The 14,523-nt window shown below is 39.3% G+C and overlaps 1 pseudogene; it reads left to right on the top strand.

Annotated features, from left to right (window-relative positions):
- The first annotated feature begins 5,595 nt into the window (after positions 1–5,595).
- Positions 5,596–5,725, top strand: LOC123650538 (annotated as a pseudogene).
- The last annotated feature ends 8,798 nt before the right edge of the window (positions 5,726–14,523 follow it).

Below are 14,523 nucleotides of genomic sequence, written 5' to 3'. Positions count from 1 at the left end.
TGCATACACTAACTGATCCAGTGGTGTGCCAAGGATGGAGATATGCTGTTCATTGTGGGTACAGACATTAAAGGACCCAGTGTAGGGAATTTAAGAATAATGTAAAACTTTCAGCAATTCTAAAGAATGCCAATGATGAGATGCTCCTATCCCCCAAAATATATCACTGATTCAAGTTCTAAAATAATTGTTGCAGTTTCTCTTGAATTTTTCTTATTTTTCTTAAGTTATAATTCACATACCATAAAATTCACCTACATAAAGTATACAATTCAATGGATTTTAGTATATTCACAGAATTCTGCAGCCATCACCATAATCTAATTTTAGAATATTTTCATTACCAGTTGAGTTTTAGTAATACAAATGTAAGCTTCTAATTAGCATATTTTTATTACTAGTCTTTTAATAGCTTTGCATACTACATGGAAATTAATTTAGAGAATTTTCAGTTATATTCTTGGTCCCTGGTTCAATGGAATTTAGCTTTTTGCATTAGTTTTGAAAGTAAGTTCATAATAGTCTAGAATTGTTTGAGGTCTCTGAGCAGTTCTTGCCTCCAACTCCGTCATTTACATATCCCTACATTCATTCATTCATATATTTTTTAGAGACAGGGTCTTGCACTGCACTCAGGCTGAAGTACAGTGGCATGATCATAGCTCACTGAAGCCTCAAATTCCTGGGCTCAGGTCATCCTCCTGCCTTAGCCTCTCCAGTAGCTGGGAATATAGGCCCATGGCAACCATGCCCCATATCCCTGCATTTAAACAGTAGATTCAAAACAAACAATGATAGATGTAAGCTATTTATTTATTTATTTATTTATTTATTTAATTTTATTTTTTTGACATGAAATTTTTAGATGAGGTTAATCAAATACAAAAATATTTGCAAGGCTGGGCACAGTGGCTTACGCTTATAATCCTAGCACTTTGGGAGGCCGGGGTGGGAGGATCGCTTGAGGCCAGGAGTTTGAGACCAATCTGGGCAATAGCTAAACCCATCTCTACAAAAAATAAAGAAATTAGCCAGGTGTGGTGGCACATGCCTGTAGTCCCAGCTACTCGGGAGGCTGAAGCAGGAGGATTGGAGGTAGGAGCACAGAGGTTTGAGGTTGCAATGAGCTGTGATGACACCACTGCTTGTGTAACAGGGTAAGACCTTGTCTTAAAAAAAAAAGAAAAAGAAATATTTTCAAAAAGCCAGAATCAAACATGAATAATATACAATGAAACACAATGCTTTAAAATTATTCCTTGAAGATCTGTGCATAAATGTTGTGGAGAATTCTGTACAACAACAAAATGTTAGGGACCTGGACATTTATATTTAAAAAAGAATAAATGTTCAAAGAATGCCAAGGGAAACAATGAAAGATGTTGGTCTTTCATTGGCAAAGGTCAATGTCTGAAATTAGCTGGGCATAATGTTTGCTTTGAAGAGAGATTAGTAGGTAAATCTGGCTACACTATCTATTGAATGAGAAAATGTATGAAGGTCAAATTTGATGAGGTCATTGACAAATTTTTCTAAGTTAACACTCAAAAATAGAAAATGTAATGTTATTCATGACTTCCACAGACCAATGTGTAGACATTTTCCCTTACTTCAAAAATACATTAATGTGATTAAAAACATCAATGCTTTTACTTTTTTCCTTATTTCACTGAAATGTTTAATTTTTATTCTTATTTTTACCAACATGATTATATATATGAAGTTAAAAGAAAATTTCTCCATCTGCATTTCTTTCCTGGCTATTACTAATCATTTCTTTCTTGGTATTATTGAAAATTGTTTCATCATATAGAATGGGGGAATTAAAATTAAATTCTGCCCTGCAAGATATTTGACCACTGAATTATTTATCTTTGAAAATTACTTTATATTTGGTTTCTTTAAAAAAAAAAACCTAGGTTATCATAAAAAATATACACTAATGACTGCCTTCCTACAAATCTCTCTGTTAGAACATAAAGGCAACAGGACTCATATCTGATATTCACATGTATCTGATGCTAGGACAGGCAGTTTCTTGTGTGTTGTTTGATTCAATCATTACATCAACCCCCTGAAATAGATTTTATTTTCATTTCATAGATGAAGCTTAGAGAGGTTTAGCAAAGTAGGCAAGTTGCATAGTAACATGTGGTTTCTAGTCAGTGAATTTGAATCCAGATCTGTCCACCTCCAATGAGTGGTATTGCCCTGCAAGTGTTCACAGTGTAATTGAGAATTCAGAACACATACATAAAGATAAAATAATACAAATAATATAGCCAAGTACCCAGTAAAGACCTGGACCAAAACCTCTATGGGGTCAGGAAAAGGAGCCATCACTAGGAGTCTCACAGTTGAGGAGGGTTTGTGGGGGAAGGCTTGAGCAGGGCCTGAAAAGGAGTATTTAGATTCAGAATTTTAAAAGAAATAGGAATCAATATGAAATCTGAGAGTCTGCTTTTGGCCTGTGAGGACTCTAATCACTAAATTTAATTGCTTTAGAAGGACTTGCTTAGAGAAGAAAGTTCATACAATTTTGGCCTACCTAAACAAGCAAGGAAAAATCCTACTTTTTTTTTTTTTTTGGTCCTCATAGGTGCAGGCTACCTACTTTCATTATATTCTTGGCTAACACAGACTGGATCATTTCCAGCCATCTTCAAGTTTGGCTTAGATTTCAGAAGCTAATGCTATTGCATTTAATGTAACAAATACTTAGATCATGGTAGCTACAGATAAAGCTTCGCACTGATTTTTTTGAAATTTTATGATATTTAAATTACTATATATGCATATATACACACAAATACATATTTACACACAAAATGGTAGCTATGAACAGAGTGTATACATACTCTTGTGTGCCTTGCTTTCCTTTACTTAACATATATTACAGAGTTTTATATCAGTATAGAAATATCTGCCTCAGAGACAGCTTCTCCTGTTCTCTCTGTGGTATTAAAAATTCCTTTCTGGCCGGGCACAGTGGCTCACGCCTGTAATCCTAGCACTATGGGAGGCCGAGGCAGGAGGATCACTTGAGCTCAGGAGTTCAAGACCAGCCTGAGCAAGAGACCCCCCTCCCTTCTCTGCTAAAAATAGAAAAATTAGCCAGGTGTTGTGGTGTGTGCCTGTAGTCTCAGCTACTCAGGAGGCTGAGGCAGGAGGATTGCTTGAGCCCAGGAGTTTGAGGTTGCAGTGGCCTGGGTGACAGAGCAAGACTCTTTCTCCAAAAAAAAAAAAAAAAAATTCCTTTCTTTCTTGGCAATCCTCATTGTCTCAATAATTGGTTCTTCCTGTGACAAGCAACTGGACTTAGACCTAAACCCCCTTCAGTTTGAACAACAGAACAATTATAACAATATACTAGTAAAAGTTATGTGAACGTGACAAAAAGAAATAAAAAGAAATATCTGCCTCGTTTCTTTTGTTTTTATATTTATTTATTTATTTTTGAGACAGAATCTCACTCTGTTGCCCAGGCTAGAGTGCTATGGCATTGGCCTAGGTCACAGGAACCTCAAACTCCTGGGCTCGAGTGATCCTCCTGCCTTAGCCACCGAGTAGATGGGACTGCAGGTGCACCACCCCCAGCTAATTTTTTGTTTCTATTTTTAGTTACCTGGCTAATTTTTCCTATTTTTAGTAAAGATAGGGTCTCACTCTTGCTCAAGCTGTTCTAGAACTCCAGAGCTCAAGCGATCCTCCCATCTTGGCCTCCCAGAGTGCTAGGATTACAGGTGTGAGCCACCTCGCCCAGCCCCTATTTTATTGTAGCCAAGTGCTTTGATCCATTTAATCTGAACCCTATTCTTTGACCCTGAAATTGTTTCTTTTGGTTTGCTGTTACAAACAGCATGCCATGTAATAACCTTAAACCTATATCATTTGCTCATGTGTAAATAAATCTATAGGACAAATTCCTAGAAGTAGAGTTTTGGGGTCAAATGATATGTGAATTTTTAATATTTAAGGATAGTACAAAAATCCACTTCATAAAGGTTGACATTGATTTTTCTTTTAATTTATCTGGAACCAAATTATTTTCTTGTAGAAACAAAAGATTGATCCATTAATGCATTGTACTGTCTGCTGGGTCCACTGAAGCAGCCTACCATGAAAGCACATTCAATTCATTTCATCCTGTATTACTGGAGTCTGAGCTATGTGCAAAGCATAACTTAAAACAGCGAGCAACAAAATGGACTGGGTGGGGTAGTTAGAGACATACTGCAAATACTAGAGAATAAAAAACTACCTACTCCACTAAAACATCCACTTTCACACAGGTGGAAAGGCCTAAGAACAGAGTGCAGAGGAATCTTGAAAAAGGAGGCCTTGTTTTGTTTTTCCCTGAGCTGCTCTCAAAGCCTTGAGACACCTGGGACAGACAGAGTCAGGGTCTTGGCTGTCCCAGTCCTAAGACAGGAGAATCCAGCAACAGAGATAAAACTTGGGGTAAGCACCCTGAGAAAATGAACACGAACTAGGGGGTGAGCCAAGGAAAACTTTGGGTGGCTGGAGGTAGAGAAAAGGGAGAGGGGAACCCGAGAGGAAGAGAGGTTTAGACTTCTTGGTGGGCAAAGAGAAAATCTCATGGGGAGAAGGGCAGTTTGGGGGAAATACAGAAAAAGAGGGGATAGGGTTTGTTTAAAAAGGTTCATTACCACCTCTTCCCTATTGTTATCTCTCAGGCTTGGTCTGCGAACGCCACTTTAATGGGTTCCTACCCACCTAGAATCAAGTTGTCTCCATTTTCTTTCCACTGGAAAGGCTCTTTTTGTCCTTCTCCCATGTGACACAGGGCGAGGCATCTGGTGTCTTGCCCTCTTCTTCCTGCTTCTTTCCTTCTTTGCACCAAATGCTTAGTGCAAACCTAGACACGTAGTTACCCCATTTGTGAACCAGAATCCTTACCCTGTACCTCTTCTCCAGCCCAACAGCCAGGATGCATACTGTAGGGTAAATCAACCACCTCCATGCAGGCTAAGGTTTTGGTTTGCTGTGAAAAGTTCTGAGCTCTTTCTACTTCCATTTCCTTCATTGTCTCCTTCAAGAAAAAATCCTGCTAAATATCAAACCCAAGAAGAAAATGCAGATTAGATGCCTAATGGAAGTAAAAACCCAGTAACTTCATAAAGTCATAGACTGGAAGTTTGGAAAAGATGTCAGGGGTCACTCGGTCCCATACTTCAACAGGAATCCCCAGACCACTGTTCTGTAATGACCAGAAACTCTAGTAAGTTTGGGGACAGATCAGCTCTTAGAGTAGTTTGATTATTAACAGTCCTCCTTATAAGTGAGCCTAAATTTTCTTTCCTTGTAACATTTACCCATTAGTCTAGTTGTTATATCTGGAGTCATATGAAATAAATATAACTTCTCACTCCTCTGAATGCTTATAGTACTTACTGTCTATGTCATTTCTCTAAGACTTATTATACCTTATCTTGAGAGATTTAATATAGGAATTCATCAGTGAACACCTATGAACAATCCACAAAGTGGCAGCATTTGCTTACATTCTGTGAAGATTTCAATAAATAAGACAGGGCCATGCCCTCAAAAGCTGAAAGTATGAAAAAGACACATAGCTTTGCCCAGTGGCAGTCAGAGGTGTATCCGAGGCGCGATTACTGCTAATTAAAAACTTTTCCCAATACCCGGCCATGATGACTTCGCTATAGTCAGCATTGGCAATTTTTGACAGTCTCTACAGAGTCTGAATAAAAAAAAGAAAACAAAAAGAAGAAGTCACATAAATAATTAATATTAAGTGATATCTCTATTAGAAGTGTGAACAGAACACTGAGGGACATCAGAAGAGGGTGTAATGGAATGTGTGGATAGGAAACCAAAAAAAAAAAAAACTTTCTTGGTTAATGAATATTTGATCTGGGTTTGAAGGATGATAGTGCATTTGGCAAGTGAAGAAATGGGAAGGGAATTTAGGAGGTATTGATTTGGGGGATTTCTTTTAGGCTTACAGAGAGGCAAACTAGATTCTGAGGCCTAAAACTCTTTGCTCCCTGGGGTGGAGAGATTCTAAGACGACTGCTGGAGATCCCCATCTCCTGGTACTCGTGCCCTTGTGCAATCTCTTCCCTTTGATATTGGGTGGGACCTGTGACTTGCTTCTAACCAATAGAGTGCTGCAAAGGTTATCACCTTTGCATGTCACTTCTGCGATTGTGTTACATAAGGTATGATGCTCAGCTTGCTGGCATTGATGAAGCAAAGGGTCATTTCAGGACGGCACACATGGCAAAAACCTGAGAGTAGCCTTTGGCCAATAGCCAGCCATGAAATGAAGATGGCCTTCACTGGCAGCAAGAAAATGAGGCTCTCAGTCCAACAGGCCACAGGACCTAATTCTGCTACCAACCATCGGAATTTGGAACAGATCCCTTCCCAACCAAACCTTGCAATGAAACCACAGCCTGACCAACGCCTTGATTTCAGCTTTATGAGACTCTCCCACCAAGCCATGCCTGAATTCTTAACTCACAGAAATTGTGAGATAATAAATGTGTTATTTTAAGCTGGTAAATTTCTGGTAATACTGTTTTGCAGCATTAAATAACTAATACAGAGCCGGGCGCAATGGCTCACACTTGTCATCCCAGCCACTTGCGAAGCTTTGGTGGAAGGATCATTTAAGGCCAGGAGTTTGAGAGCAGCCTGGGTAATATAGGAAGACTCTGTCTTAAAAAAAAAAAAAAATCCTTAATACATTCCCCTTCCACCTTTGCTATTCTGATTCCTTTTCCCTCCTCTTCTTTATCTTCTTTCTTCCTTTCTATTTATTTATTTTTTTTTTGAGACAAAGTCTCTCTCTGTTACCTGGGCTAGAGTGCCGTGGCGTCAGCCTAGCTCACTGCAACCCCAAACTCCCGGGCTCAAGCAATCCTCTTGCCTCAGCCTCCCAAGTAGCTAGAACTAGAGGCGCACATCACCATTCCTGGCTAATTTTTTCTGTTTTTAGTGGAGATGGGTCTCACTCTTGCTAAGGCTGGTCTTGAACTCCTGAGCTCAAGTGATCCTCCCGCCTCGGCCTATCTTCCTTCTTTTGAAATATCTCCTTTCTTTACTCTCTTCTTTCTCTGCCTTGTTTTTTAGAAAAGAACTAAACTGACTTTTCTGCTAGACTTAGTCCAGAATGCTCTCTCTCCTCTTGAAATACAGCAGGTTATAACTTTAGCATTCATCTTTGTCTAGGATTGAGTGGAAAAAGGAATTGTGTGCAAGAGCTTGGATTCTGGAATCAGAGGGACTCGGGTTGGAATCTTGACCCCTCTACTTAACAGCTATGCGAATCTGGGCTTGTTATTTAATCTCTCCAAACTTCACTTGCAGTCAAATGGTTATAAAAAGAATGTGCTCTCAACTGAGCAGTAGCAGGAACAGTGGCTAATGGTTCTTGCTAGCAATGCCAGTGTTAACTCCTGGTGGAGTGCCTAAAAGAAACCTAACTTTTCACACTGTTGAAAAAAAAAGAAAGAAAGAAATTAGCCTCCTGCCAGCATAGCTCCAATTGTATTACCGAGGCTCCTCTCTGTTTTCATAGCCTTAGTATGTACCACAAATCAAAAGGGAAGTACTAGAAAAACTGCTGCACCATGGCTTGCACCACTGTCTTTTTTTTTTTTTTTTTTTGAGACAGAGTCTCACTCTCTTGCCTGGGCTGGAGTGCTGTGGCGTCAGCCTAGCTCACAGCAACCTCAAACTCCTGGGCTCAAGTGATCCTTCTGCCTCAGCCTCCCAAGTAGCTGGGACTACGGGCATGTGCCACCATGCCCGGCTAATTTTTTTCTATATATATTTTTAGTTGTCCAGCTAATTTCTCTCTCTTTTTTGGTGGGGGGGTGGGTCTCGCTCTTGCTCAGGCTGGTCTCAAACTCCTGAGCTCAAACAATCCGCCCACCTCGGCCTCCCAGAGTGCCAGGATTACAGGCGTGAGCCACCGCGCCTGGCCCACAGTTTTAACAATCATGTAATCCTACAAGGTTCTCAAAATAAAACAGCTGTCCTTTCCCACCTATTCAGTTTGGGTAAAATCAAAATTAATGGCTTAATTATTCTAATCGGATAAATAGTATCCGCACACAGCACAGCAACACACAACTTTTTTTTTCTTCTATCACATTCACATTTACTTGTCTTGGAGTTTATAATGCATCTGTTAACACCAAAATTCTTTTCTCTGTTGTTTGTTCGCTTCTGTTTTTCATGTTGGAGGTTTACCTCACAGGTCTGGCGATCATTGTCTTACTGGTTCACATTTAGGAGTGACTGATGGGTTTTATGTGAGGATTATTTATTTGTGTTACAAACGATATTATTTTCTCTTGGCTGTTCTGTCAGGTTGTGGTAGGGAGGGGATGTGGGAAGGAGTTATAAGTCAGGAAAAGTGTCTGTAGGGCTCGACATTTAATATATAGATTTTACTTTAGCCCTTCTGTTTTTATTTAATTAAGCCCTTCACTGTGTCTAGAGTCCCGGAATCCATTGCCCCTCTGTGATAACCCCTCCCTGGAGTGAACCTCAAGTCATCTTTCAGAGAGTTGGGGGACGGATAGTCACCTGCCTTGGTCAGCCTGATGGGGGATTTGGAAAGGGATGTCTGTAGCTCCTTAGTTAGACATTTAATCTATCCTTTTGCTTTCAGCGCTACACCTCTCCCTCTGTGTTCTAAATTACATGCAACTCTTGAATCTCCATAGGGTTCTATTTCTTTCTTAATATTTTTATTGTGAGATTTTTAAGTAAAAATTTGTATTAATACAGAAAAGTTGAAAAAAACCCATAATATATGTCTGCGATACTTGCAAATACAACTTTTTCCTCCCCTAAGTTTCTTGTTTATCTTTTGACTTTATTTATTCACTGTTTGTCAAGCAGAAGTTTTTTTTTTCTTTTCGTTTTTTTAAATGAAGTTGAAAGTTATGGCTTCTGTGTTTTGTGTTATACTTATAAAAGTCTTTCACATCTCAAGAGTTAAAAAATATTGGCAGGGCGAGGTGGCTCATGCATATAATCCTAGCACTCTGGGAGGCTGAGGAGGGGGGATTTTCTGAGCTCAGGAATTTGAGACCAGCCTGAGCAAGAGCCAGATCTTGTCTCTACTACAAAAAAAAAAAAAAAAAAAAATTAGCTGGGTGTGGTGGTGTGCGCCTGTGGTCCCAGCTGCTAGGGAGGCTGAGGCAGGAGTTTGAGGTTGCACTGAGCTATGATGACGCCACAGTATTCTACCTGGGGTGACAGAGAAAGAGTCTGTCTCCAAAAAAAAAAAAAATAGTTAAAAAATATTGTCCTGTCTTTTCTTCTAGAACTTTATACTCTCTTTCTTCACATTTTTGGAAAGTTGATGAATGTGGAATTTATTTTGTTGTAAGATATCAGGTAGTGGTAAGTATCCAACAATTTTTTTTTCTTCCCAGCTGGCTATCTAGTTGTTTCAGCACAATACTTTGAATTATTTATCCTTTTCTTGATGATTTGAAATGCCACTTTTATATTAAATTCCTGTTTGAATTAAGGTCCTTTCTAAGTTTCTATTCTTTTCCGTAGATTTAAAGAAAATTCATGCTCCATTTATCACACCATTTCAATTATTATTGTAGTTTAATAATAGGTTTAACTATTTGGCTTTCTAATTTGGGGTTTAATAATAGGTTTTCCTATCCTTCTACAAGGATCTGGAGAAAATCCCAGTAAATGTTCAGGTCAAAAGCCTTGCAATAATCCTTTCTCTTTCTCTCACATACTACATGTAACCCATCAATAAGTCTGGTCCATTCTACCTTCAAGATATATCCTGAGTCTGACCAATTCTCTAACACTCCATCCTAGACAAAGCCACCATCATTTCTCTCTTCCAGATTATTGCAATAGCCTCCCAAATGGTTTCCTTGTTTCTGTGCTTGGTGTCCCTACTGTTTAGTCTGCACACAGAAGCCTGGGTAGCATGCAAATCAGATGTCAGCCTCATGCTCAAAAACCCTCCAGTAGCATTCCCTCTTGCTCAGAGGAAAAGCCAAGTGCTCACCTTGGCCCACACAGCCTGAATGACCTCTTCAGACCCCCTCCCCTCCCACCCCTTCTTCACTCAGCTCCAACCCCAGGGGCTCCTAGCTATTTCTCAAGCAAACACATCAACAAACTAAGTATAATCTACCTCAGGCCTCTTCCCTTGCCATTCCCACTCCCTGGATCTTGCTTCCCTCAGATATCCATTTAGACTAGTGGCAGAGATGGAAGACAGGGAAAAAGAAGTATAAATATGCTTATGTCATAGCTTCTTAATAGGGTTGTAGCTAGATGCTATCTAAGCAAATAGAAGATTAAATATATTTCATAATAAAGATAACACCTAAAACAAAAATGCGAACTTTTCAAATTGTCAGGAGAAACACACATAGCAACACAAAATAAGCATAGAAATATAGTGAAATACTATAAAAAGAAACTAAAGATAAGAAAGAAATCATCAAAAAATATTAATAATAGGATTAAGACTCATCTGTTATATCCATCAATATAAAGATACTAAAACCCATCTAGTAAACAAAGACGCTGGCTGGGCTTGGTGTCTCATGGATGTAATCCTATCTACTAGGGATTCCAAGGTCGGAGGATTGCTTGAGGCCAAGAGTTTAAGACCAGCCTGGGCAACATTATGAGATCCCATCTCTACAAAAAATAAATTGAAAAAATTTTTTAAAAGACTCTGGTTGGATTATAAAGAAAACAATATTTATATTGTATACTCTGTACATAGAGAGAGCACCAAATTAAAGTTACTCAGAAAAGCTAAAAGTAAAAAGAATGAACGAAGATATTCTAAAAAAATACAAATAGAAGGCCAGGCACGGTGGCTCACGCCTGTAATCCTAGCACTCTGGGAGGCCAAGGCAGGTGAGCTCAGGAGTTCGAAACCAGCCTGAGGCAAGAAGATTGCTTGAGCCCAGGAGTTCAAGGCTGCAGTGAGCTATGATCAAGCTACTCCAGCCTGAACAACAGAGTGGGACCCTGTCTCAAACATAAATAAATAAATAAATAAATAAATAGTAGCTGTTTCTCCATTCTGAGACTGTGGTTTCATATTACCAGATTATTCAAACAAAGCCAGAAACTCATCTTAGTGTATAAAATCTGGTTTTTCAATATACAATTTGCTTGTGGTTCTTTTGGCCATGGGATGGGTCCACCAGGTTTCAGTCTTTGTGTTACTAGGTGCTGGGGACACACAAAGGGAATGCTTTTTGTCTTGTCCCTTCAGTCTCAGCCAATGGCTCCTACAATCCGATGCCTCCTTCTCTCTTCTCTCTCTTTATCCTCAGCCTCTGACACATCACTTACAAAGTCCCTGGACTGTAAACTCCTTAAGAGCAAGGACTATGTTTTCCTATACTCCCCTCCTTGGGCCTACCAGAGATTCTGGCACATAATAGGTGCCATGGGTCAGGGGTCTTCATTACATTGCAATAGCTGGTCCCTAGGGTGTGGGCTGGGGATGCTGAAGGCATTTTGGCAATTATTATGCACCAGACCTTGTGCTAAATGCGTTAGGTATATTATCTGGTTTATTCCTCACAACATCCCTTTGAAGTAGCAATTACCTTTCCTATTTTGTATACACAGACGTTCAGGTTCAGTGTGGTTGTCAGGCTTGGTCATGAAGAACCACGCTGAATACCTTTGTTCCACAATAGCACACTACGCAACCGAATGCCTCTTCACTGCTTTTCCCCAGTGGTTTCCCTCACTCAACTCCCTGTATAATTTCTTCTTATTCTTTGACCAGGCAAATCTCATTTATCCTTCGTGTACTAGTTCAAATGCCACTTTCTCTGGGGAGACGGTTCAACTTCCCTGTAGAATTCTCCCCAAAGAATAGAATTTGAATTGATTGAATCACTGTAGTTTACACATAATTTATTTTAGCACTATTTTGTTCTACAGTTATTATTATATGGAAAACATTATATGTTTTCCAGCTAGGCTGGAATTGTTTTAAAGTCAAAGATCATTTCTTAAAATTCATCTTTGTATTCAAAGCATCAGTTAGATATTTTGTACTCCGCCGCCTCCCCCATGAATGAATAACTCCATATGAGTGTTTGGTGAGTGCAAAAGAATTAGCGATTGTTAGTGACATCAGAGGAGATGGAATTTGACACAGATGTTGAGAATAACTAATATTACACACAAAAAAAGAGTACGGGAGGGCACATGATGCAAAGGGAATACCATAAGCAAGCTACAGAGGCCGGAATGTGGAGGCAAACACTGGGGACTGCTGAATAACGAATGGGGCATTACATATAAGGCAGGTGTTAGCGAGTAATGAGGGATAAGACAAGAAAGTTAAGATTATATCATGAAGGGCCTTGAATGACCAGGTGAAGGTTTCGGATTTAACCCATTAGTTAATGTGGACATTATTCATAAATATGGTGGACCTTCAGATTTTTTAAAAATAGGGTAATCAAAAGACAGTAGAAAAACAAATGCAAATGTATTCTACTTTGGATATTCAGCTGTGATTGCCCAGGATTCAAAGCACTGGCGTTCCAGCTGTTTAAGAGCCTTTCTCTCAGAACTCAATTTACTTCTCTGAGGTCATCATGTCTAATATAGGACTAGACGTTACAGTGAGTATTTAATCAGTATTATTGGCATCCTGAATGTTGGGATTGGTGCCCTGGTAGAAGGTTAGGTAGTGGTCCACCTTGAAAGAGAATAGATGAAGTCCTTGAAAAATAATTGATGAAGGGTAAAAAGATTGTGCAGTGAGTAAATTGGGTGGTGAACATTGAAAAAAACTGAAAGTGAGGAGAGGTAGAATAATAATAATAAATGATAACGTGACTTCTTGGCACTTATTAGGTATCAGACAGTGTGCTAAATGCTTCAGGTTTATTATCTGGTTTGTTCCTCACAACAGCCCTTTGAAGTAGCAATTACCTTTCCTATTTTATACACACAGACTTTCAGGTTCAGAGGAGCAACTCATTTGCTGAGGGTCACACAGGTGATATGAGTGGCGTGGAGCCAAGATCTGCAGCCAGCTTTGTGTGATAATGGGCATCACAAACAGGATATAGAAAGGTAGTAGCAAAAGAAGCAAAAGAAATGTTATAGTATTTTTATCCTGCAACATATAAAGGATGGAACAGAAGAAAAGTAAGGAGAGAAAGTCTGCTGTACATTGAGGAGGTGAAAAGGCCAATGGGACTTCTGATACTATGGGGACATCTGCCTATTCCTCTAAGGTCACTGGAATACAAAAGGGAAGATCAGCAATGTCTGAGGGGGCAAAAAACCCCTACTTGATCAGAAGTCTCTGCAAAGATTTTCTGTTGCTAGGATTAGTTTCCAAGTCAGCTGGTCCTTGGGGACTATGTAGGTGAAACTTTGATGTGAAATCCCATTTTGCCTAGTTTTAGACAGACTGCGAAGAAGAAGTGTGATGTGAAGCTTATGGTTTATGTGTGAAGAAGCAGCTGAAGAAATAAGAGATCTGAAGAACAGTTTTTACAAGAAACAGCTTTAAGTAGCAAGCTAAAGATTGCTCACATACATTATTATTCAGGAATGAAATTGTTGTTGGAGATCATATAATTAGGTGGAAGACATATTGTAGTAAAGCAATGTAATATGTAATCCAGGGCAGATTTTTGATATTTGGACCTGGGAATACAAAGGTTTGGTAGCACTGTGGCAAGTGAAATAAACACTCTGAAATCTTAAATTCAGTTAGAGACTATTTCAGATGTTGTGGAAGCTGCAGTCTATGTCATAAATGGAAGTCCAGGGAGCATGTCAGTTTGGGTCATCTCATGCTTAAATGCCTCAGATTAGAAGGAAAGAAAGCAACTGACACATAAAGTTCCTGCCAATGGCTTGTGGTCTCTAGAGTCAGAATAGAACCAGGATGAGGGGGACAAAATAACAGAAGCAAAATAGACATTACCCACATCCTTGCAAAAGGTGTGCAGGCTGAGCACTCAGAGATACACAAAGAATAAAGACATAAACAGGTGGAAGAAATTTGTAGGCTTCCGGAGAAAATGTAGAGGGATGATCTTCAGAAAAGAAGAGTGAAGACACAGGAAGATACAGAAGAGAAAAAAAAGAATTAAAATGAGCTGTATTTACATGTTTGGGTACGCTACAGGAGATGATCTGTTACTGCAGAAAACACATAGGACTTCAGGTCAGTATATATCTGAGTTTGACTCCCATTCTTCCCTGTTAATGTTGTGACCATTGCAAGGCACCTAGCTTTTCAGGCCATCTGTAAAATGAGGACCAAGAAATCATACCTACCTCACCGGGTTGCTGTGAAGATCAACTGAGACGATAAATGAGAAGCATTTTGGAATCTCCATAAAACCCTCTGCAGATATGATAGTATTTATTAGTGGACAGGTTCTTATGAAATCATCTGGTTTAAACTGATGCCCCTAGTGATTAAGTGGGGATAAAGAAAATTTGAAGGCATTTGCATTGGAG

This window comes from Lemur catta, chromosome 14, assembly GCF_020740605.2.
Source record: "Lemur catta isolate mLemCat1 chromosome 14, mLemCat1.pri, whole genome shotgun sequence".
Taxonomy (NCBI): domain Eukaryota; kingdom Metazoa; phylum Chordata; class Mammalia; order Primates; family Lemuridae; genus Lemur; species Lemur catta.
Note: the sequence above shows the minus strand (reverse complement) of the source record. Positions and strands in the feature narration are given on the sequence as shown.